At 44.5% G+C, this 24275-nt stretch overlaps 1 protein-coding gene across 9 annotated transcripts in view; it reads left to right on the top strand.

Annotated features, from left to right (window-relative positions):
* MID1 (midline 1) overlaps positions 1 to 24275 on the top strand; it is a 593315-nt gene that overhangs the window by 412482 nt on the left and 156558 nt on the right. The window lies entirely within an intron of this gene.

Genomic DNA, 24275 nt, shown 5'->3' with positions numbered 1-24275 from the left:
TCGAGCCTTGAAATGTAATGGTAATATGACACTGAAAGAGCTGGCAGGAAGATCACGTGGGCTATGAGAGCCAGGCCACGGGGAGGATTGCATCACTTTTCCCACAGCCCAGAACTCAGTCACATGATTAAAACCTATTCACGTGGGAAACTGGGAAATAATGGCCTTCCTGGGTGTGCAGGAAGGAAAAAAATATATAACAGCATTCGGTGGCCCTATGACATTGTCTCTGCTCTACCAGCCTTCTCATGTATAATGAAACAGCAATAATTAGTGTGTGTGTACCAGGCACTTACCATCTCAATGGAGTAGATAGATATACTTTGGATTCGGTTTTGCAGATGAGAAAATTGAAGATCATGATAAGGGGCTTTTGTCTCCCTGAATCACTCATCTTATCCTCTTGGTCTGAGGCGAATTTGCTTTGTCACAATATTAAATTTGGCTTGTGGATGAGTTGGTAAACATTACAAAGTACCATAATACAACTTCTTGGATTGCATGTTTTATTTGGCTACTTTTGGTGGCTTGAACAACACAGATTCCCCCTCCCTTTTTAATTTTTATTTTATTTATTTTTTTAAAAGATTTTATTTATTTATTTATTCATGAAAGACACACAGAGAGAGAGAGAGAGAGGCAAAGACACAGGCAGAGGGAGAAACAGGCTCCATGCTGGGAGCCCGATGTGGGACTCAATCCCGGGACTCCAGGATCACGCCCCAGGCCAAAGGCAGGCACTAAACCACTGAGCCACCCAGGGATCCCCCCCTCCCTTTTTAAAAAAAATCTCAAACACATAAATTAAAACACGGTTTGTTCCAGGATTGATTAATTCCGTGGCAAAACAGCATCCTCAGGAATCCTGGTGTGTCTCAGGTCCCCACTGTGCCCTACTGACCAAGTCAACTTACATCATTAAGTGGCTGGAAGATGGTTGCCCTAGCTCCAGGCATCACCTCCTCACTCCCTACCCACATACCCAAAGGCAGGAAGTGGAGTTCTTATTCACATATCGCTCCCCCCTTTTTTTCCTTTAAAATTTTATTTATTTATTTATTCATGAGAGACAGAGAGAGAAGAGGCAGAGACACAGGCAGAGGGAGAAGCAGGCTCCATGCAGGGAGCCCGATGCGGGACTCGATCCCGGGTCTCCAGAATCACACCCTGGGCTGCAGGTGGTGCTAAACCACTGTGCCATGGGGGCTGACCCCCTTTTTTCCTTTTAATCAGGCATTAAAACCTTTTTCTTAAAAGAATGCTTCTGGCCCAGTTCCTTTACTATCTCATTGGTCAAAAGCAATTTGCATGCCCGTGCCTAAGCCAATCCCTGACAAAGGTCACACAATGACCCTGATTGGCTTTAACAATCCCAGTTCACCCCTTGGGGTTGAGGAGAGCATAACTCCCTGCCCTAGACCTGAGAAAGCTTGGGGGAGGGTCCTTTTAGCAAAGATGAAGGCGCAATGGCCACCAGGGCATTCAACCAACAGGGTCTGTTGGACACAGCCTCACCTCTTAATAAGTATTAGCAATGAGCCATAAGATGAGAAACACTAGAGCAAGACTGTGAATCAAAGGACTTTGAAAATTACTTAATTCAACCCTCACTTCACAGACAGATAAACTGAGCCTCAAACAGCTAAGTAAGGGTAGAGGTAGGGCTAAAAGTGAATCTTCTGATGGCCAGTTGGGTCTAGATCTATTCATATCGTTGTGTGGTAGTCAACAGGCCATCGATCACAATATGATGATACGCTGCACTTGCTTATTTGGGTCTGGGTTTTCACCTGATGAATTATGAACTCATTTTCAAGGGAAAAGAGCATCTTCTCAGGCTTTGACTCTCCAGTGTCTGGCACGGTGTCGTATGCACAAGAATAGCAGACTTCACATTTGCCCAGGGTTTAACGATTGATTGCATTCAATTCTTACCATAACCCAGAGGGAGGTGAAGAAACCGCCGCAGAGGCTTACCCAGAGTTACAAGGTCCTCGAGGCTCTGTTACAATAGCATCGCTACAAAAACATATGCTAAAATATACAGACCGAGGGAAAGCCTCGGAGGAATCTTTCTTATTGTTGCTGCTCATGTGTACATGTATGAAATCTTTAAAAACTGAGTTTATGGCAGGGGAATCTCATAGTCTTCTGCCAGAGGCGAAGTTAAAAAACAAAACAAAACAAAACCCAAGACTAGAGTAGTTAGAGCCCACGGCTGGAGATTAGTGAGGCATTTCGTTCAATACTTTTTCATAAAGATGATCGGCACGCGGTGATGGGTACAAGATGAAAGGAGAATTCAATTTTGACAACTGGAGGAAATCCCAAAAATGAGGAATGAGAAATGGGCTGAGTGATTTGTGGTAGTCCTGCTTTTCTCTTACGGACGTATCAGACAACCCGGACGCTCAATGATCTCACCCGGGCCCACACTGGAATGGCAATGACCGCGTTTTCCATGGTTACCCACACAAGGGGATGGAATTGTTCTGAGCGGGCTCGCTACATGCTTTGGACACATGGAATCAGATGCATCCTTAAGCTCACAACTACCCCAAATTATAACCCATCTCTTTGTGTGGGGGACCATGAGTATATGCCTTTTATTCTTCTGTTTCCAAGTTACCATTTGTTGCCTTTCACGTTTGGGGGGTTTTACAAGAGTTTTTAGCACTCTTTTACATGGACCTTTCTAGAGGCTAATTCCCCACCTGCAGTTAGATTTAAAAGACACACACACAGCACTCTTAACAGTTTTCTGGAGATGATTTTGACCCTTTCCAACCTCGTGTGTTTCATTTTGTGGGAGTAGTATTGGGAAACGACCAGAATAGCAAGTAAAAACACCAAGTGATTCTTCTTTTCTAGAATGGTCAGCTATGCAAACTAACAAAAACATCAAAATATAAATGTGGTGGGAAAAATCCTGGGTCAGAATTGGAAGACCTAGATCTTTGCTTCTGGCTCTGCCTCCTCTCTCTCTCTCTCTCTCTCTCTCTCTCTCTCTGGCTCTGCCTCCTCTCTCTCTCTCTCTCTCTCTCTCTCTCTCTGCGTGTGTGTGTGTGTGTGTGTGTGTGTGTGTGTTTGTGTGTATTTAGAGATAGATTTAGAGAGGGGGAAGAGGCAGAGAGAATCTTAAGCAGGCTCCACAACCCTGAAGTCATGACCAGAACTGAAATCCAGAGTCAGATGCTTTACTGACTGAGCCCCCCAGGCACCCTGCCTCCCCTGGCATTTAAACACAGGCCAGCCTGAGGTGAGGTCAGTCACCCTGCTAAAGAGTAAGAGATCCTGGGGCCACCGGCTGGCTCAGTCCATACAGCATGCAACTCTCGATCTTGGGGATGTAGGTCTGAGCCCCATGTTGGATGTAGAGATTGCTTTTTTAAAAATATTTAAAATAAAAAAGGAGTAAGGGTTCCTATTCTACCCACCTCCTGGCGTGTCGTTGACATTGAAGGGTGGGGTGAGACGGGGCAATGCCACGGCAGCGGGAAATCACCAGGCGAAGGCTGGGTCACCTGCATACCTATACCTATCACCTCCTCTGGTTAAGACATTGCTCAAGTTGTACAAAAAAAGATAGCCTTCTTTTCACTTCTCCCAGCCTATTCCACACTTACTTGTTCTGCAAAAGGCCTGTGGAAAACTAAACTCAGGAAATACTGCTTCTGGAGTCTCCCTCTCAAAGAATCAGAGTCTATGTAAATATTTTAAAGGCTTAGCGGAAATTCACCCTTCATAAAAAAAAGAGACTGCCTACCATATCTTCCAAACTTCACTCACAAGGAGCCCACCCCCAACGCCGCCTAATGTCCTCTGGTTCTGTTCTAAAGGGAGAGAGGACACATTTCTCTCGGCTTTGGCAACATGGCAGAAAACGTGTTTTTCAGAACTTTTTCTCCTGACCTTTTAAAACGTCTCCTGTTTTGAACAGAAATTCAGATGACAACGTCCTCCCCTTGACGGTTTCCTTAACATCAGGGAGTGGGAAGAAAGAAGAGCAGTTTCTGGGTCTTTCTCATTAGCCTATTTCTGTTCAAATTACTCTGTGTTATAGTTCTCTTCCACTCGTATTAGGTCGCCACGTGATACAGGCAAACACACCCTGGGACCGTCCCAGAACCCCATGCCCAGTGGCCTCTTGAAGTCAGGCAAAAAGCTGGAAGTAATTCTCAGTTCTCCTGGCCACTCAGCCTTTTCCCAGCCTGTTCTTATTACAAGGACCACTGGACAGATCTGAACTCTGGCAGCAAGCAGTTGTACAGCCTTCAAAATGTAGAGCAGGGAAGGATGTAAACGTCTGATGTAGAGGAGGTGCTCCTCGTGGCCTGGATCCCCCTAGAGCATCCCAAAGACAGCCTCCTTGCAGGAAGTCCATATGGGAAGTGGTCTCAGGGAGCAGCAGTGCAGGACCGGGAGGTGACAGGGACAGTGGGAAAGCCTGCCCAGAGGCATCGCCAAGGTGGCTTCTCCCATTAATAACGGAGGGTCACCCCAGGGAGTGTTCAGAGGAGCTTGCCAAATGCGTCTTAGAACTTACCTTGGGGACAGGAGGCTCCTGGCCCCCATCAGTCTTGGGTGACCCCCTGAGAGTCCACCCCTGGAGTTTCTGGGCTGTGCCTCCAGGAGAACTGACATAGAGGGGTCCCAGGCCCTATCGGGAGAGCCACTAAGCAGGAATCGAGAGTTCCTTGGTACACGCAGAGGCAAGGCAGGGCCAGTGGCACCCAAGGGAAAGTGGTCAAAGCCCGTGCAGGGCGGTCACCACAGCTGCAGTGGAAGGAAGAGGGAGCACCCTGAGGCCTTGACGTGGTGCCTAAGAGGCGTCCAGTGTGGTGCTCGGTAAACCCTGGCGCTCTAGCACATGAAGCCCATCCCCTCACTGCCTCCCTGAGGATTTTGAGACCCTGAGAAGTTACCCAGATTGTCCCCGGGCACAGAGCTTGCTGGCGACAGCAAGAATGGGAGGCTTTCCTGACCGCCTGCCTGTTCACTGGGGCTTTTGGTCACAGGGTGTCGTCTCACCCTCATCCCCACTGTGGTCCAAGAGCATGAGAGCAGGGGGTCACGCAGTCGTACCCACAGCCTTTGGGCAGAAGGTCTAAAGAGACATCCGGCTTCAATAAGAGTAGTAGCAACAGGGAAGCTAAGGCCGATAGAACAGGATGGATTATTCACTGCGTGATGGGAATTAGGAGGCAAGAGAGGCTTCTCGGGAACCGGGGCTTTGGAGCCCCGCTGTCTCCACTAGCCACCTGCGCGCCTCCCACTTTCCGAGTTCGGAAGGGAGTAACAACGTTTTTGTGTCACGCTTGCAAATTGGGCTTTGTGACTGTCATGGGAACTTTGGACCCTGTTCCGGAGCTAAGAATAGCTGAGCTACTAATTAGGTTACTTGACGAAGACTGAAAAGGGACTCACCAGGTCCAGAGAACTCGCAATGGGCCCTCCTGGCCGGACCGAGGTTGGCTCGAACTCAGGCTCTGGTGCTGCCATCAGCACGTTGACCACCCCTTGCTTTCTCCTGTGGAAAATACTAGGATGGACTAGAGACCTGTAAACTTAAATAGTTAAGTATTGGAATTTATCGATTTCTAAATCCAAATATTTGAGTATCGGCATACAAATATTTGAGTATTGGCGTAATTGAACGTACAACCGTTCAGATACTCAAACATATGAGTAATGACAAAGAAATGGCATGGAGGGGGCACCTGGGTGGCTCAGTGGTTGAGCGTCTCCCTTCAGCTCAGGTCGTGATCCCGGGGTCCTGAGATCGAGTCCCACATCAGGCTCCCCGAGGGGAGCCTGCTTCTCCCTCTGCCTGTGTCTCTGCCTCTTTCTCTGTATCTCTGATGAATGAATAAATAAAATATTTTAGAAAGAAAGAAAGAGAGAGAGAGAGAGGAAAGAAAGAAAGAGAAAGAAAGAAAGAAAGAAAGAAAGAAAGAAAGAAAGAAAGAAAGAAAGAACATGGAGGAAAGAAATAAAGATCAGATTTGGAGTGGGCCAAAGACGCAAGGGAAGGTGAAAACAGCGAGTGAGCCCAGAGTAAGAATAAAGGAAGGTTCTCCTACTGACATTTAAGCACCACATTTTTCCCTTAAGAGTTGGTTCTTTTGTTACTCAGACTAGGCATCGGTGTTCCTTTACCAGTGCACTTTGAGGGGCACCATTTTCAGGAGTTAATGTGGTAAGGTGCATAGTTCAGCGCCTGGTACGCAACAAACAGTAGATGATTGATCGTGTGTCACTCATCCCTCCTTCTACAAGAGAACTTCGTCCATCCTTTCCTACTTCCCCTCAGTGTATTTACCCATTATCCTTCGTACTTTTTAAGAAAAGAAAATTTTGATTTCAGAACCTTTTGAGACTTGCAAAGAAGTTGCGAAGATAGTACAGAGGGTTCCCGCATCCCCTCCACTCAGCTTTCCCTAATGTTAACGCCTTACATTACCACGGCAAATTCAAATTTGTCGGGACTAAGACGTTAACGTTGGCACGTTACTATTAATTCCTTGCACATTCTTTAAAGTCAGCTCTACATCCAATGTGGGGCTTGAACTCATGACCCCGAGATCAAGATCATGCTCTACCAACCGAGCCGGCCTGGCACCCCGAGAAGATCTCTTTTTGAACAACACATTCTAGCCTGCTGTGTAAATGTGATGTGCTCAGAAACACGATGCTGCAGATGCCAGCACTCTTTTGGACATGATGCTTGACTCAGGTGACATTGTAAGATTCAGACCTTTCAAAAGGGGCCTTTAGAAACATCCCAGATGAGATGGCTCAATGGGGAGCCTACCAGATGGAATTTACGGGCCTCTGTCCTAAACAGATGTTTTCCAGCTGGAAAAGCTGTGACAAGAAAATGCATCCAAATGCTTCTAATGGACAGAGCCCTGCGCATACACACACACACAGTCACACACACGCACACACTCATACACAGAGCTTTTTAAGAACTGGAAATATTTAGATTGCGTAAAAATACCCATTGCTTAAAAGTTAAAATTAATTTCAGGTGTCAGTCACCACTGGCCCATCGTTTATTGGAGATCCTTGGAAAGTTGGAGATAATTTTGTATTCCACACTGTTTCGTGTCCAAGTGTAAGGAAACCTATACCTGTTGTCTGAATCACCCAATTTGTGAGTCTCCAAACTTGACATAATCTGAGATATTTTTTTTTAAAAAAAGATTTTATTTATTCATGAGATACACAGAAAGAGAAGCAGAAACACAGGCAGAGGGAGAAGCAGGCTCCCTGAGGGGAGCCCGTTGTGGGACTTGATCCCAGGCCCCCTGGCTCACGCCCTGAGCCAATGGCAGACGCCCAACCACTGAACTACCCATGTGCCCCTGAGAAAGTCTTTGAGGTGAATGAATGAATTTCAGTTCCCACCAAGTCAGTTCTGGGCTCTTGGCTTAAAGTTGTTTAAATAGTAACTTCCATTTGCACAAAATCTTAAGAACACCAGTAAGGTGGCCTCTGACTTCTTGAGCTTTTGACATTCAGCCACCAGAGGCTGCTCTGAGACCATTATCTTGCTTTCACTCTGGGTCCAAACCCCAATGGAGGAACCTGTAAGGACGGATTGGCTTCCATTGCTTTGAATTGTCCAAGCTCAATGCAGTTCCCTGGTGGTCTGCAGTTGGAGTGCATGATTAATTATAGCAAAGAGGAGGCACTGAAGGAAGACAAAGCTACCCATTACTGTTGTGCCTTCCTCTCTATTTTCAAACTCTTAATCTTCTTCAATTTCTTTTAAGTAAAAGAGAATTGGCCAAGATTTTCCTACTGGCATTGCTAATTTTTCGGTTTTTTTCTCTGTTACTGTATTTTCAAACAGGATTCCTGAATGTTTCTTTGAAAAAAAACCTTTATTCCACAATACTGACTTCCACATGGTTTCTATTCTTCCACATTTTACCAGCATTTTATAGTGCTTTCATGCTGTTCTCTCTGTTTTCTTTTTTTAAATCTTTGTCTTTCTCCTTTAAGTCTTTGTCTTTATCTAACAAAACAAACCAAAAATTAAGTGAAGGAGTATCTGTAGTTAAATAAGAAGGATTAAAAATAGTTTCAGTGCCTGTGATACATTTTGTATTTAATCTTACACAACTAAGCACTGATTTAAATTGTTGATGGAAGAGTGAAACTAGTTTCTTCATGTGCAATCGTTTCCGTCTTTTTGAGCAAAGGCAGGATTGTGGCAGACCGTGATCAACCCATGGAAAACAACTGGTTTTATGTTTTTGTTACATATGTCACCCTAATTAGTGTACTTCCATGAGAATAAGTTACTACATAAAGAGGCAAAGTTGTAAAGCCATGGAAAAATACCAAATTAATAGTTTTGCGGCAGGCAAAGTCATCAATGCATTTCAACGTGGCAATTCTTTAATTCCAGGCTTTAAAAAATGTTTTCTTTGCAAAATCCCATGTCTGGTCAAAAAAGGTACAATTTAAATATACGTTTTCTTAAATGTGCTTCATTTTCTCTAGATCACAGGAAAAAAAAATCAATTGAACTTGAAGGAAAATGGATACCTATTGTATTAATTTCTATTCGTCATTCGGGATGAACATTTCAAGATTTCTTTTGCTCTGAAAAGAAATTCTTGAGATGCCATGAAACATTCCAAAATGTTTGGTGCCATTGTAGTCATAGAGTGGAGCAATCATTAGGAGCATGGGGAATGTTTCGGGAATGATGTTTGAAATGATTTCACCCAAGTGTAATCATAAAGGTGGTGACCCGTACCTAATGAACTCATGGCTAGTGTGAGATATCAGGTGGCTTCTATTTTCAGGTAGAATTACAGCAGCCATAACATGTGTATGGGAGTGTACTGTGCTCACTGCTTCGACGAAGCTGGAATGCCAATGAAAATGCTACATTCCCTCTGTGGCCGGTTCCATTTTTAACTTGCCCCTACTCGGGAGAGAACCAGAAGTCATTTGCCCATGAGTAATACCTTATTACACCATTGTGATTTAATATGGCATATTTTTCTCTCGATTTGCATGCCTGACAATCGACTTCCTCACTGTCGCCTTCAGGCTGAGCCACAGAAGAAAAATAGAGCCACTGAAGTAGCATTAGGTCAGCTTTGTGGGATGCATTAGCGGCCTGTCTGAACAAAGCCGAGGGACTTAGGCACAGAAAATCATCACGTGGCCCTGGGCCCTGGGAGCCTTGCAAACGCATCGCATGACTCATTATTAAACATGCCGAGAACAGACAAATTCCAGGCGGGTGAAGCATCCACTGATTCACCTGCAGTTAGTTAGGTGGGCCCGGTGATATTTGTCTTGCTTGCTCTTCCTTAAGGAACTCCCACACCATTTCCAACTGCTCCTGAACACCACATGCCAAACGCACAGAGCAACTGTATTAAGATAAAATTGTTAGCATTAAAGACAGGCACTTAAATTAGTATAACCCTCAGGCCAGGTATACTTCACTAAATTGCACAGGCTTTCAAATACCGGCATTCAATTAAAAAAAAAATGTATCCATGGCAACCTTCTGTCAAGGGAATAGTTACCTGAAAGGATACACATCTTTTCAAAGAAACGGGGGAAATAAGACCAAGTTAGTTACCTGTGGATGGTATTACTTGGGTTTAAATTTAATTAGGGGCACGATTCAGGAGGAGAAGGGGCTTTTAAGAAAGTTTTACCACATGCGTGCTTATTTCCAGTAGAATGTGTTTTCATGCCTTCTTTATCACCAAAGGATTCTTATGTATCAGGCTTTCATTAAAATACCATGAAATAACTATTCAAAAGAAAAGACCATGAAATAAGTAACTCTTTGGGTTTCAGAGATTTAAGAATAAATAGCAGCCCCTCTCTTCACCCTGCCCATGGCATGCCTGCCATTTTGTCAGAAAGACCCTTCAGTTAGCATGCACGGTGGCTGTGTCCCGGGGTCTTTGCTGCAGAGGGATCTTTGGTGGTCATTTCATGTGTATTTGCTACCAGAAAGGATACAGGCTCCGGTAAAAGCCCACAGTGTTTCTATTAGGTCTTAGGTCTCCTAAGCCATCCTCTCTCTGAGGGGCTCTTTCTGATGGAGTGGCCTTTCGTGTGGTCGTGTTCTATGGCAGGCTGCAGGCACAGACCAGGAGTTGGGGTTCCAGTGATATCTGTTGAGGAATTGAGGTAAGGTAAAGGATGACTTTAGAACTGAAGAGGCAAAAAAAAAAGAAAGAAAAAGAAAAAAAAAAGGAACTGAGGAGGCTGCAAACCTCAGGTTCTCCCATCTTTTGGGTCAGGAGTGTCAGCAAGGGAAAACTTTTCCTCTACTCTCTTAGGTTTCATCACTGGGGTCTGCGAATTAAACTAACCAGAGTCAGTCAAAAGGCCCATAGTGTTTAAATATGTGTGTGCAGGAGAGTTCACAGATAAGGGGCAGAACCTAAGAAGCAGTGAGACTCTAGGGCTTCTTTCTTCACAAAGAAAAGAGGGTTTGGGCTTCAAGGAATGATAAAATGTGGGAACATGATGAGGAGATATATCAACTCCCGGACGGGAAGGGCTATATCAGTATGGTCTGTTTATGCAAACTTATTTTGGTGTTGACACCCCATCTTCAATGAGAAGGATCACTCTTCTTCTCTCCCCTGTTGGGGGGGAGCACCTTCCCCAAAGGGAAATTGGTGCCCTGGTTTTAGGCCGACAACAAGGCAGAGAATTCTTCCTGCATCTATTGGTTCTTAGTTGTCTTTTTTTTTAAGATTTTATTTTTAAGCAATCTCTACACTCAATGTGGGGCTTGAACTGACAACCCCCAGATCAAGAGTTGCACGCTCCACCAACTGAGCCAGCCAGGAGCCCCAGTTCTCAGCTGCCTTTAGCTCAAAATAATTCCAATGCCAAAGTGGCATATTTGAGGGGTGGGGGGGGGGCATGTTTTGATCTGCTTCAGGAGGTAAACACATCAAGCTCGAGTATTAGCCACCGTCGGCGGTCCGGGCTGGCTTCACAGGCAAGCATGCAATCACACCAGGCCTTGGCTTGGTTTAATGAATGGGTGTGACAGCCTTCCAATAAAACTTTATTTATGGACCTTGGAATTGAAATTTCATATACTTTTTCCCATGACTTGCAATAGAATTCTTTTGATTATTTTTTCAGCCGTTTGAAAATGTTAAGAACCATTCTTCACCGACCATACAATAACAGGTGGTGGGTGGGATTTGGCCCAAGGGCCGGAGTTTGTGGACCTCTGATCCAGAGAAGACGTTCCCAAATCAGTGGCTCAGCCCCACCTGGGAACTTGTCAGAAATGCAGATATCCAGGCCTCATTCCAGACCTGCTGGATCGGAGACTCTGGGGTGGGGCTGGTAATTGTGTTTTAACAAGCCCTCCAGGGGATTGTGATGCATGCTAACATTTGAGAACCTCCAATCTAGACCAGCCTATGGCTCTCAACCTTGGGCTGCTCAATCTAATTCCCTAGGGGAGCTTTCAAAAAAATCTCCCCACCCAGGCCCACCCCACATCAGTTAAATCAGAGTCTCTGGGACTGGGACCCTCTCACCAGTATATCTTTCAGGTGATTTGAATGGGCAGACAAGTCAACTGATGCTTTCTTTGTGCAAATAAGGACACTGAAGCTCAGAGAGTAAGTGACTTGTGGGAGATAGACAGCAAGAAGAAATAGGCGTGGCATAGTCCACTTAAATTTTTCTGGATGTGAGAGTGTTACCATAGCATGTTCAGTTACAGAATGTGTCCGCCAGAAGCTTCTGGGGTCGTGTTATCTTTTATTCTTAGCACTGATTAATTTTAAGACACATCTGGAAACTTGCCCTAAATGAACACTAGTTTTAGGAACTCATTAGGCCAGAGGATGTGACTGTAATTGGGAGAAATAAGGTGCAGAGGTTCAGGACTGTCCCATCTGCAAGCACTTTGGGGTTGGGGTGAGACTTCCACAATTCAGATTTAGGGCCAAGTGAGAGCAACCGAGTATCACTGCCTACCCTGGAGCTACTTACCAGTATATCTGAGCAATTGGTTCGTGTTCCGTATGTGGAACACATGTAAATAAGTCACAGTCTTAAATGTCACTAATGACAGTGAGAAACCAACATTTGCACACTTGTAATGGGTTTTCTGACTCTTCAGGACTCCTGTGCCTTGGGCGCTTTTGTTTTGTTTTTCTTATTTTAAGTAGGCTCCAGGCCCAACGTGGTGCTTGAACTCAAAACCCTGAGATCAAGAGTCTGTGCTCCTCCGACTGAGCCAGCCAGGTGCCCCTGGGTATTTTTAAAGGGGAACTTTCGAAGAATGAATGCCTTGTTCTGATTTTCTTTTCTTTTCTTTTTTTAAAAAGATTTTATTTATTTATTCATGAGAGACACAGAGAGAGAGAGAGGCAGAGGCACAGGCAGAGGGGGATGCAGGCTCCATGCAGGGAGCCCGACGACGTGGGACTGGATCCCGGGTCTCCAGGACCACGCCCTGGGCTAAAGGCAGGTGGTAAACCGCTGAGCCACCCAGGCACCCCTTGTTCTGATTTTCTAAGCAAAGTTTCACCATATCTATGCATTCCACAGAAGGAAGAACACAGGCTGTGTACCCAAAATAGAGCTGGAGGAAGTGAGGCACAGATGGAAACTGAGTCACACAATGAATACAAGTAGAGTTTTACAAACATATGAGTGACCATTGGGCATTTTATCGTTTTAGTAGCTACCTCATCATAACACAAGCTATAGTTTTGAGTTTACTCTGCACTGCGTTCTCATAGTTCTGTAGGTAAGAGCATGTTTTCATGGGCCAGTCAGCCTGAATGTGTAAACCAAGATCGGTGGGCTCCTAGCTTTATGACTTCAGTGGGTCACTTTGCCTCTTTGTGCCTCAGTTTTTACTCCTGGGAAATGGAGATAATACTAGTACCCATTCACGTTGGCGGGGTGGGGGGGTGGAGGAGAATTTAACATGCTCATAAGCATCTGGCATTTAGTAGGCACTCAGTAAATGTTAAATAGCATTATTTTTACACAAGCTGCTTTATTCAAATCATAATAGCGTTGAGGGAGAATAAGCAGATGGGCCGTATTCACACAGTTATTAAGTGACAAAGTTGATATTTGGACTGAGGCTGTTTTTGGAATCGGTGCTCCCAGCCACATTGCTCTACTGCATTGATTGGGAATAATAAATCATGTATTTATGGGCAATGTTTTCTTCCTTGTGTAGTACAAACTTTTTGGCTTGGTTTGCATATCCCTGGACCTTCTTTTCATCTGGATGATTTTACAAAGCCTTCAGACTCCTCCTCCCACAGGAGACTGATGTAGGGAAAGGGCCCCTCCTCCGAACAGCTTCCCTGCTGTTGACCCCATGTCAGTAAATGGTGACTCCATCTCTCCAGCTGTTCCAGAAGAGAACTTGGAAGTCACCCTAGTGTCTACTCTTTAACACATCCACTCTGTCAGCAAATCCCATCGGCTTGGCCGTCTCAATGCATCCAACATCTACCCAAGCCTCCCTATCTCCACTGCCATGCCTGCCCCAGTCTACCACCATCTCTGACCTGGTTGACTTAGTTGACCAAAAAAGCATCCTCAGCAACCTTCCTTCTGCCCAATAGAGCCCAGAAGTCACCCTGAACTCTAGAATGTCGATTGGCTGTTGTCACTCCTCAGCGCCAGTGCCTCAGAGTCTCCCCTGCCTTGCTCTGAAGAAAACCCAGAACTCTTCTGGTGATCACTCTGCTCCAACTGTGACAGGCTCCTTGAGTGAAGTTTGCCCTGGCCTTAGAGTATCTGCAATTATTGCTCCCTTGGCTTGGATAACTCTGTCTCACCCATCACCGTGGCCCAAAGTCTTGCTTCCTCACTTCCTTAAAACTCTGCTGAAATGTCATCCTATAAAATATCAACTTCCCTACCCCACCGTACCCCAGGACCCCCTTCTTCCTGACCAGAACTTCTATCACCATCAGACCCGCTCTGTAGTTCTTTGTTGCTTTGTCTCTGTCGCTCCACTAGAAGGGATACTGAGGAGGGCAGCCCTCGGCCTGTTTGTATCTGTCTGACTCCCTCTCCAGCACCTGAAACAATGCCTGCCATGTAGTAAGCACTCAATAAATACTTGCTGAATGAATGATGGCCCATTCGGGCACCAGGAAAGTATGCCGTCACATCTTTGTCAGCATGGGGTGAAGGCATGAGAGTCCTCAGCCTCTTTTTCTTGTAGAAGTCCTTGTCTTTACACTTGAATTCATAGGGATTTACAGCTATCTATATACTGCTGAGGAAATCAGTGGCTAAATCACCGATGCACCAGCTACTTTTGAACAAGGAAAAGCCCTCCACAGGCTGCATGCATTCCTAACTGTGGAAATGAATCGCAGAAACATATTCCAGTGGGAAAGCCTTTGAGAAATTCTGAATGGAGAAGGAAAACCTCATTTACAGTCTTAGAAAAATTCACATCCTGCCCCACATAGGACAAGAGTGACACCTCTTTCCATGAGGAATGCCCCATCAATAGGCATATGTGTGTTTTCCCGCCATCTACAAATGATTTAATGAACACAGCCCAAATTTGGAGAGCCACTATAGGAAAATAAAAATCACTAAAGTGCTTCAGTGTGTTTTCAAAGATAATGGTAAACTCCTGATTTACCTTGTAGGTGCAGTGTGAGATACTTTGGGAAGTGGATTGAGGTTGGCGATTTCAGAACCAAATGGAAATCCAGGTGGGGAATCCCAAATAGTCCTGTATGAGGCACGGGGGATGAGGGAGTGTTGTGGCCACTGACGCACGGGCATGCTGGGTTTTGATGCCTCTTTCCAAAGAAGAGCTGCATCTGGAACGGGGTGGGGGGCAGCGCCATGTACTGGAAAGAACATGAGATTTGGAGTCAGAGAGATGGGTTCCAGTTTCTCATATACACACCAGCAACTTAGCTCCTTCTTCGAGAGGGCCTGACACATAACTGGTCCACAGAGATCTGGGATTCCTTTCATTTCCTCTCGTTCCTCTCAGCACCAATACCTCCTGGCGGGCTTTATTGTATTTAATAGCACATCTCTCTAGGGCAGGCATCCACTTCTTTTTCTTTTTTGTTTTTAAAGATTTTATTGATTTATTTGGCAGAGAGAGCAAGTGAGCACAAGCAGGGGGAGCTGCAGGCAGAGGGGGAGGTAGAAGCAGGCTCCCCGCTGAGCAGGGAGCCTGACTCTGGGGCTCAATCCCAGGACCCTGACATCGTGACCTGAGCCGAAGGCAGATGCTTAACCGACTGAGCCACCCAGGTGCCCCACGGTGTCCACTTCTTAATTTAAGGTTTAACCAAGTTAGACCTCTTAGAGCAGAGTGCATCAGCTGGTTTTGAATTCCTTTAACTGGATTAATTTGCCCAGTTGAAGAAAAGTATAGCCAGTTGGTTGTTTTCTAGAGGTGACCATAACGAAATTATTTTTTCCCCACACAGATATGGTTTAGGAGAAATGTCAGTAGGGCTTTTTGATACAACATAGATAAAGCCGATAATGCCACAAATAAGGGTACGGTTATCTTGTTCATTGTACCATGTTCTTTAAATCACTCACGTTAAAATGATTTTAAATAGTGGCACCCCTTATAAAGTAGACAAGCAATGTAGGCCCTTCCTTTTGGAAATTATTAAATCGAAGGAGAAATAAAATGAAGCTTCATTTGAATGCAGCTCCTCAGACATTTAAGAGAGCTCTTTAGTAAATATGGAGAAAGCCAAGGCACTGAGACCCAACGTTCGCATTTTTTTCTTGCTGAGACTCACTATGTTTATCTTGCATCTTGTATCAGGGGAATAGTAGAGGGAAGCCTAGCTCAGTATGGGTGAATTTTCATAAGTGGCTCCCAGCAGAGGAAAAACTCACGGTGAGCTACCTAGTTATAAGGAAATAAGGGCAACTATTCTTTCTTGGCTGTGAAAAGAGAGTAAAAAAACCCAGCCCAATCTGTGTCTAGCAAAGGAGAGAGGCATGTAAGCCATGATTCTGGCTCATCGTGAGGTTTTCCTCTGCTGGGAACCACTTATTGAGTAGTGCCAATCAGGGGAAAAAATACAGCCATTTCAGCAGTCTTTCTGTGCATCTGAGAAGTGTCAATCTAAAGGATAAAGCATTGTCTTTCTACAAGCAAGGAGCGCAAATCCTGTTCAAAGCTTCTTTTGATTAAAATTTCTATTCACCTTCTGTCCATGTGATTATCAACGAACCAGCCTGATTTGCTTGTTTCTAACATAGAAAAACTGAGATCTGATTCACAAAAGTAAATGTGTTTTTAATCTCTAAGGCTAATTTAAAAATCAGCTTTGAGCATTAAGATATTAAAGGTTTGAGAGACTAACCCTTTTCTTATATAAGAAAAAGAAGAGAGAGGAAAGAATAAGAAGTGGTAATAATATAGAGTAACCAGTTATTCCTAGCCATCCTTAAGCCCAATTTTGGGGGAAAAAAACGAGTTTAAGTCAAGAATTATGCCAATTAGGAATAAAAAGAAAGTGTTTTTTTTAATTAGTCTAATGAATTATTAAGACAGCTGGGTTGTAGAATTTTGATTCCCGGAGATCTGAAAGAAGGTTAGTCTAAAACAGCTTAAATCAGGGCTGTCTGATATATGTATTTCCCACTACACATGGCAAATCAGTCATAAACTCTGAGCAAATTAAATCTGTGGTGGGGAAAAGAGGAAATGCCAATCAGATCATATGTGCGTGACGTGGTGACATTGCACTTGAGGTTCAACATGGGCCATCAGGCATGTAACTTCTCGAATGCTCTATTTTGACTCTTTGGTTAACTATGGGCCAGATAATCATAACATACTGCTAATACAGGAAGTGAGTTTAAGGACAAGAAATTGATTTAATCACCAGCGAGTATCTTTTTGTTTATTTTTAATTCATTTTAATTTTTATCAAAGTAATATATCTTCAAAGTACAAATATACTAAAGACTTGTAATAAAAACAGCCATCCCAGTCCATTCTAGGAGCAATCACTTTCAACTTGTAAATATTTCTTCTGATAGGTACTTCCATATTTCCCGTAATATGCTTTTATTGCTCTTTCTCGGTTTATGAATTTTAGACCTTATCTTTCACATCCTGCATAGGATCAGAAAGAAATGACCTCTCTTGCACCACCCTCCTCATCCTACCCCACATCCTCCCAATAAAATTGTGTCAGTTAGGAACTGTGTTCATCTATGAGCCACAGACTCCAAAACATTGGCTCCCACTAATTAGCAGTTTATTTTTCGCACAGAACACAAAGTTCAGGGCTCATTCAGAGACTCAAGATGTCCTCAGGAACCCAGGATCCTTCTGTCTTTCCTGTTTTCCAGCTCTACCACGTGTTCCAGTCGACAGAGTCGCCCCAGTCCCTCAGATATTACATCCGTTCTCCTGGTAGGGAAGTTGGGAAGGGCAACAGGCAAACCGTGTGTCTCTTTTAAGAGCTTTTCCAGAAGCCCTCCATGGCAGCTTCTATTGAAATTCCATAGGCCATGCAATTTCATATCCCTACCCACACCTGCAAGGGAGACTGGCAGATGTTCCTCAGCTGGACACCTTTCTGCCACCAAATACACTGAAGCTCCGTTGGGAAGATATGGGGGGGAAGATGGATATTGGATTGGCTTCCAGTCATCTCTGCCGCAGGATCTGTATCAGAGATCCTTGCCGATGTAAGGAGTGTCTTAGGACTGTGCTGCTTTAGGTGCGTTCTTTTGCTTTTCCTGGAATTAATAATAGTATCACCTTTTGCTTATATCTCTGTGTACCTGTTCATCCTCGAATGTCATCTGTCAATATCATTTCTTGCCCTGGAGACCTCAAACCGGAATTGTCCATCTTCCTGCTACCGCTTAGATGGGGGTCTTTTTAGGACTGCCACATCTACCATCTTTGCTTCTCTTTATGTTGGTTTCCCTGTTTTCGGAGTCCTGTTGGCTCCTCTTTCTTGGTTTAATTCCCTCCTTTTGCTAAAATATATCTTCGAGTAGATTCCAAAGACAGAGTAGAAGGGATGCAAAAATTTTGAGTCTTTCTATGAAAAAATCCCATTCCATCCTGACATTTGATGAATACTATGACTTGATACAGAATCACGAGTTAGAAATCCAATTCATCTCTGGGAAACGAACTGGGGGGGGGGGGGTGGAAGGGGAGGTGGGCGGGGGGTGGGGGTGACTGAGTGACGGGCACTTAATGGGATGAGTGACTGAGGGGGCACTTAATGGGATGAGCACTGGGTGTTATTCTATATGTTGGCAAATTGAACACCAATAAAAAATAAATTTATATAAAAAATAAATAAATCTCAACCCAGTACTTAAAAAAAAAGAAATCCAATTATCTCAAAATTACATAGCTCCTACCTTCCCAGTGTTGCAGTTGAGAAGCACATAATAAATCTATTAGCAAAATTTCATCATTTAGAGAGAAGAGAGCCTTCTACTGATGGCTGTTCTGAAATTGTCATTATTATTAGTTGCAGCAATTCAGTAAACATTTACTGACTAATTGACCATATCCTGTGTGCTTGTTGTTATAAGGGATATACAACAGTCCATTGGCTAGGCTATAGCCACTCAAACTCTAATCTAGGGGTTGCTGTGAGGACATTAGTAGATATGGTTAACAGCTATAATCAGTTGACTTTACGCAAATTAGACTCTTTGAGAATGTGGGTAGGCTGCATCCAATCAGTTGAAGGCCTTAAAAGCAAAACTGAGGTTTCCCTGAGGAAGAAAAAAACTTTTTTTAAGATTTTATTTATTTATTAGTGAGAGACAGAGAGAGAGAGGGTAGGGGGGCAGAGACACAGGCAGAGGGAGAAGCAGGTTCCATGCAGGGAGCCTGACATGGGCCTGGAGCCCGGGTCTCCAGGATCAGGCCCTGGGCTGAAGGCAGTGCTAAACCGCTGAGCCACCCGGGGTGCCCGGAAGAAGAAATTTTGCCTCAGAACTGTAGGATCAGCTCCTGTCAGCCTGCCCTATGGATGTTAGACTTACCAGTCCTCACAATCACAGAAGCCAAGTCCTTGAAATAAATTTCAAGATATATGTTCTATATCCTACTGGTTCTATTTCTCTGGAGGACCCTGACTGATACAGGCCTCACTGACCTCAGAGCCTAGGAAAAGGGTTAATAAGACAAGTACAAAATAAATTATTATAATAGCTTTCTAAATTTAAGCACAAAATTGTAGCAAAAAAAGTAGATGACTTAGAAATTGAAGAATTACTTCGGGGAAGTAGCATATCAGCGTGTTGACATGAAGCAGAAGGTTTAATTGGGAGTGTAGAGAATATCTGACAGCAGGAGGAGTATATAAAAACCATCGCCAAGCTCATCCATAAACCTTTACCACCTTACTAAGAGGAAGGTAATGAAGGATCAGCCATATTTAATCCATGAACAAAAACTAGGAAATGTCAAAATATTTCCCCTCTAAAAGCAGAAATTATTAAATGGTTATGATTAAAATTTTAAATAGCAGGATTTGTTTTAATTCCTTAATTTTCAAGTGAGGAAACATCAAGTTCAGTGTATTGAAAACCCTGACCGGTGACCAGTTAGTCAGCTCTGGGCTGTCTGCGAGTCTGTCCTTAGGGTACGTTCTCCAAAACCATTTCTCACAGGATGCCTCTTCCTTCTGTGTTTGTATTCACAGATTTCTTTCCTTGTTTCCAGAGTCTGTCATCCAAAACATTCGCACAAGCAACTGTTACAACAACCTTTCCCACTCATCCATCAGGTTGCTACCACAAAGTACTACAGACTAGGGGGCTTGTAGACAACAGACATTTATTTCTCACATTCTGGAGGCTGGAAGTCCCAGATTAAGGGGTGGGCACGTTGGGTAGAAGGTAAGAGCCTGCTTCCTGCTTCAGCCAGCTGTCTTCTTGCTGTCCTCATGAGGTGAAGGGGTGAGATAGCTCTCTGGGATCTCTTTTACAAAGACCCAGTCTCATTCATGAAGCTCCACCTTCGCCTCCCAAAGATAGCACCTCACCTCCTAATACCATCACAGTAGGGGTTGGGATTTCAAAAGAGGCATTTTGGGAAGGACTCAAACATTCAGTCCATAATTTGCCCAACTCTCCCCTGAAAAATGTGGGCCTTCAGGTGTCAGTTGGTTTACTTGAAGTCCTTCAGCCAGCTCACCGGCCACAATGACACCAAAAATGGACTCCAAATGGCATCTATGACCTGTGCTTCTGTTAAGCCACAATGCTTCCATCAGCCAACTCCAGGAAACAGGCGTAATGAGTACCTACACCCAACGAGGAGAAACTTGTTGCTGTTCTGTGACATCCTGTAAGAATTCTAGGTGGGCTTTTCTTTTTCTAACCAGGGCCTTGTGTTGTTGTTGTCTTAAACTACCTTGACCAATTATTTCAAGTACAGTATTCCTCAGATTTTCCTTTGCTGCCATAGGTATAAAGCAACTGGGCTTCTGGAACCTCTGAAGGAGAGGAAATACACTCTCTTCATAGACCCAGAAGACTGCGCTCTGATCGAGCACACTTTCCAGGTGGCTGACTAGGCAATTTCACCTTGGTTTTCACTGACTTTTAATGGTGCATCCTGATGGGTATTTCTTTTTTTTTTTTTTAATTTTTATTTATTTATGATAGTCATAGAGAGAGAGAGAGGCAGAGACACAGGCAGAGGGAGAAGCAGGCTCCATGCACCGGGAGCCTGATGTGGGATTCGATCCCGGGTCTCCAGGATCGCGCCCTGGGCCAAAGGCAGGCGCCAAACCGCTGCGCCACCCAGGGATCCCCCTGATGGGTATTTCAATAAACTATACAAAGTTACTGCTGGTCAACAATTATTTACTTATACAAATGCTGATCCCATGTGCTTTGACCCTGATAGAACACAGAAAGACGGGGCATGCATCCTGCTAGTTCTCCTGTGAGGTGCCAGGCGAATGCCCGCCCATGTCCAGTAGGGCCTTCCCAGGGCCAACTGCCTAGGCGCCTATGTGACATTGACTGTGCGGGTCTGTTTATAACCGAATCTGCACATAACTACACAGGACTGTTGTCTAGGCTACTTTTTAAGGAATATCCGTCAACACTGCAACATCCCTTCAGCTGTCATTTGCAAACACTCTTTATCACACACTGCAGGAGAGGACATCTTCTCCTTTGGTCAAGCATGTTTCTTTACCTGTTTCACTTTACTTGCTCACACTGGTCCCAATAACTGGATCGAATGCTCACTTAATGGACAACCCTCAAGGGGCCATTTATTTCATTTAGAAGTTTTAAAAATTATACCAAAAAAAGAAGTTTTAAAAGTTATATTTGTTTATTTGTAAATGAAAAAGAGTTCATTTTTTACACCACCCACTTTCTTTAGGCGTTTCCGGAACACTTCTGGAGACAGCATATTTTACTTAACAAAAAGCAGAGTAATCCTAATCCCAAACAAGTGATTCCTGGTACAGCAATTTATAACAATAAGATCTTGGGTTATTTCCATTGTCTCAGTGATCTTGTCTGTCCACCTTAGCCCAACAATGATGATGTCTACTTTTTTGATATTTTGGTGGAGAGAAAATGGTGCGTGTTTGCAAAGAACCTGGCAACATGCTTGGCTCACACTAGGCACTCGTAAGTGCTATTTGTTAACGACACCACCAGTAGCATTCCTGTCTTTGTGCATAACGAGAAGAGAGTAGAGATGACCATCATCAATTACTGTCTCTCTTACCAGTGGAAATGCCCTTCCATATACCTCTCAGAGGTTATTGTATATATTCCTCCTGGAGATCTTTGTAATCAATAGCTGATAGGATGTGCAAGTTTGTGGATGCAAAAGCGTGTGATGCCTTCATATAAAAACATAAAAAAATATGGTGTCTCACAAATACATCCATGAAGCCGAGGCTCTGTTTAGAACAGGCTTCTAGTCTTTCACTCTGGTCTGTTTATGGTGCTCAGATGTGGGAGTTTTAGGATGGAAGATGGCATTATGCTTATTGTTTTCATAAGTACAGAAGAGATATAACATTATGGTAAAAAGGGGGGATCCCTGGGTGGCGCAGTGGTTTGGCGCCTGCCTTTGGCCCGGGGCGCGATCCTGGAGACCCGGGATCGAATCCCACGTCGGGCTTCCGGTGCATGGAGCCTGCTTCTCCCTCTGCCTGTGTCTCTGCCTCTCTCTCTCTCTCTCTCTCTCTGTGACTATCATAAATAAAAAAAAAACATTATGGTAAAAAGGTAACCGTAAGAGTTTCAGTTTCTGTGGATGAGGCAGTGGCAGCAATCAGATTGGTGTCCGTGTCTCGGAGAAGCTGCACATTGCATTGCGTTTTCTCTCTACGCACATTGGTTGACCACCTGCTACACAGCAGGTACAGTGCAAGTGGCTGGGGTTACAAGATGAATAGGACGCCATCCTTGCCCTTGAGAGCGTTACAGTTTAACAGGAGAGAGACTCGAGAGTCTATGATGACAGTACCGCATGGAAGTGACAGCAGAGGTGTATTACGGTTTGCTCAAGCTGGTGCTTATCATCTCCTGATTGGGCACCACTCTTTCCAACTTGGTGTTCGGTGTCCTCATGGTGGGAAAGGAGGGAGTGTTTACACTACGGAAATTGGCAAAGGCTACTACAAATCCTCGGGTTTTTTGTTGTTGTTGTTGTTTTGAAAGCTGGTTGTTAAACATTTACCAGCACACCACCTGGGTGTCTGTGAACTGCTTTATGAGCATAGAGGAGGGAAGGGATTAATCTGTCCTGGGGCATTGGGGAAAGCACAGAAGAGGCGGTGACATTTGACTTTGTAGGGTGGTAGGGGAGTAGGCTAAAGGAGAAGAAAGATGGATGGAACTTTGAAAGGGCACAGTGATGGTGAGAGCAAATCCCAGCTCACATTTACCTTTGGGATGATGACTGCAGAAGGCAAAATGCAGTTGTCACAGAAGCTTCTGTTGAAGGTGAGAAATTAGATGCGCCTTGGGATTTAACTGGAGTGATACTGAAAGGCAGCAGCTCTGGGTAGCTCCCTATGTCCCGGGGCTGAGGGCATACCTGGGACGGTATGTCTCAAAGTGAATCAGAGTCTTGTGATGGTGGCACCAAAATGTGGATTCCCAGCCTCCTCTTCAAACCTACAAATCAGATTCCCCTGGAACAGGAGCAGACCTTTGGGATTTGCATTTTTAACAATCTCCCCAGAAGTTTCCTCGCACACTCTAGGTTGAGAACCAATATTCCAGAGCCAGTACATCCATGGTTCTCAATTTGGTGTGATTTCACCCCCCTCCCCGGAGGACATTTGGTAAATGGTTACTATTGTGTGTCATGGCTGTGAGAATGCCACAGGCATCTAGTGGGCCTAGACCGAGGTGCTGTTCAACACCCAACAATGTACAGCACAGCACCCACCGTGGAGAATGATCCAACCCCAAATGTCAGTAGTGCTGAGGTTGGTCTAGGTCATAAAGAAGGGCTTCGAAATAAGCACAAGTCAGCTTATGTCACTAGGTGGGGCCTTAGCCTACTAAGGTGGGGGGCTGGGGTGGGGTTAGGGACCTCTGAGTCCAGATATTGGGCCGCTGCGTTTTCACAGAACTGGGCAGAGTTCATACCTACTAAGCCCATGTAGATGACACTCTTGAAATTGCCCATTCATGATCTGCTAACTTGTTATTTTTTAAAAAGATTTTATTTATTCATGAGAGACACACAGAGAGAGGCAGAGAAACAGGCAGAGGGAGAAGCAGGCTCCATGCAGGGAGCCCGACGTGGGACTCGATCCAGGGACTCCAGGATCAGGCCCTGGGCTGAAGGCGGTGCTAAACTGCTGAGCCACCTGGGCTGCCCTAACTTGGTATTTTTGCCTCTGATACAGGGATTTAAAAATATTCACTGAATTACTCTCACAAAATTTTAGTCACTTCTTTGGGGAGGGGGAGGGATATATATATACCACTGGCGCTACACAAAGTAGTCTTTGCTCAACTTGCACTTTTTTGAAATTCAGAGGAAGATTTGCATTGAAATCACACTGGTTAAGAGTTGAATTAAGTTACTGTTTATGTAGAGTCAAGAAAGCGAACTTTGGGACTTGTTTTTAAGTCCGGGTTTAAGTTCTACTGAGAGGATGGCCAGCTAGGTCCCGGTTGGTTAATAAGCTCACCAGATCAGCTCTGTTGGTAAGGCAGCCGCAGTGAGCAGTAGGTACACTTACTTTCGACATTTTCTTCTTAAGCATCAGTGT

Source organism: Vulpes vulpes, chromosome X (assembly GCF_048418805.1).
Source record: "Vulpes vulpes isolate BD-2025 chromosome X, VulVul3, whole genome shotgun sequence".
In the NCBI taxonomy this organism is placed as follows: domain Eukaryota; kingdom Metazoa; phylum Chordata; class Mammalia; order Carnivora; family Canidae; genus Vulpes; species Vulpes vulpes.
This window is presented reverse-complemented; position numbering and strand designations above follow the sequence as displayed.